The sequence below is a fragment of the Hyperolius riggenbachi genome, chromosome 12, assembly GCF_040937935.1.
Source record: "Hyperolius riggenbachi isolate aHypRig1 chromosome 12, aHypRig1.pri, whole genome shotgun sequence".
NCBI classification, from domain to species: Eukaryota; Metazoa; Chordata; class Amphibia; order Anura; family Hyperoliidae; genus Hyperolius; species Hyperolius riggenbachi.
In genome coordinates this window covers 147,412,384-147,413,767 of record NC_090657.1, presented here as the reverse complement: position 1 = coordinate 147,413,767, position 1,384 = coordinate 147,412,384, and the positions used below count along the sequence as shown (strand labels likewise).

The following is a 1,384-nucleotide window of genomic DNA, read 5'->3' as shown; positions in this document are numbered from 1 at the left end:
TTTTATGCTATCCAATTCGGATTCGGATTCTGGATTTTTAAAAAAATCCAGATAGCTATCTGCGGATATTTGAACGCATAACACGGATATCCGCAGATATTGCAGATATCCGGATCCGAAACCAATCAAAAATAATCTCTCTCCTCCTCCTCCTCCTTGTGTCTTACAACACATTGGCTTAAGACTTTACCAAATCCAATGCTCCAATATGGGGAAGCTTCGCTGTTTGCTGTTTTTTTTTTTTTTTTTAAGTGTGGTGTCACAGTTCACTCATCTCTTCAACTACAAGAAAGGCCCGGGAGTAGTCTTAGTTACCGTAATATCTATGTTACGGCAGGGCCCTTATTACGCTTTCTCTTACAGGGCTATGGAAACCGTTTTGCCCATGTGATAAAGTGAGGTGCAAAAACGAAATCATGCCTAGCAGAGGATGGTTTCGATCCATCAACCTCTGGGTTATGGGCCCAGCACACTTCCACTGCGCCACTCTGCTTACATTTGTATACGGTCTTCAAGTTTAAGAAGGGTAAATTAGTTGAAATAGTTAAACTACAATCTATGTTACAGCAAGGCCCTAATGACACTTTCTCTTAAGGGGCTATGGCCGCCGATTGGCCCATGTGGTAAAGCAAGGTGTAAAAAACAAAGTAAACCTAGCAGAGGATGGTTTCGATCCATCAACCTCTGGGTTATGGGCCCAGCTCACTTCCTCTGCACCACTCTGCTGCCGTACAGCAGATGCTCCGTTGTAGGAAAAAGTGAGTGAGACCGCTTAGCCGTATGGAAAAATGGGCACTCCTTTGCCTACTTCTTTCTGGCCTTTGTCATCATGAAAGGATCATAGAAAGCCATCCCTGGGTGGGCTTGAACCACCAACCTTTCGGTTATCAGCCAAACACGCTAACCGATTGCACCACAGAGACTGAGCATGCAGTTGCTGCTAAATGATTTTATGGGGATGTATGTGTGTCTTTTGGAGGGAGGAAGTAAGTCTGCTTCAAGAAGTTTAACGCCACTTTTTCCTACAATGAAGCACTCACTGTGTGGCAGCAGAGTGGTGCAGTGGAAGTGTGCTGGGCCCATAACCCAGAGGTTGATGGATTGAAACCATCCTCTGCTAGGCATGATTTCATTTTTGCACCTCGCTTTATCGCATGGGCAAAACGGTTTCCATAGCCCTGTAAGAGAAAGTGTAATAAGGGCCCAGCCGTAACATTGATATTACGGTAGCTAAGACTACTCCTGGGCCTTTCTTGTAGTTGAAGAGATGAGTGAACTGTGACACCACACTTAAAAAAAAAAAAAAAAAACAGCAAACAGCGAAGCTTCCCCATATTGGAGCAATGGATTTGGTAAAGTCTTCAGTCAATGTGTTGTAAGACAC

The 1,384-nt window shown here is 44.1% G+C and overlaps 1 non-coding gene across 1 annotated transcript; it reads right to left on the bottom strand.

Moving 5' to 3' along the window:
* Positions 1-849: 849 nt before the first annotated feature.
* Positions 850-923, bottom strand: TRNAI-GAU (transfer RNA isoleucine (anticodon GAU)). The gene has a single exon. It is a non-coding gene; the product is annotated as a tRNA-Ile (tRNA).
* Positions 924-1,384: the final 461 nt, after the last annotated feature.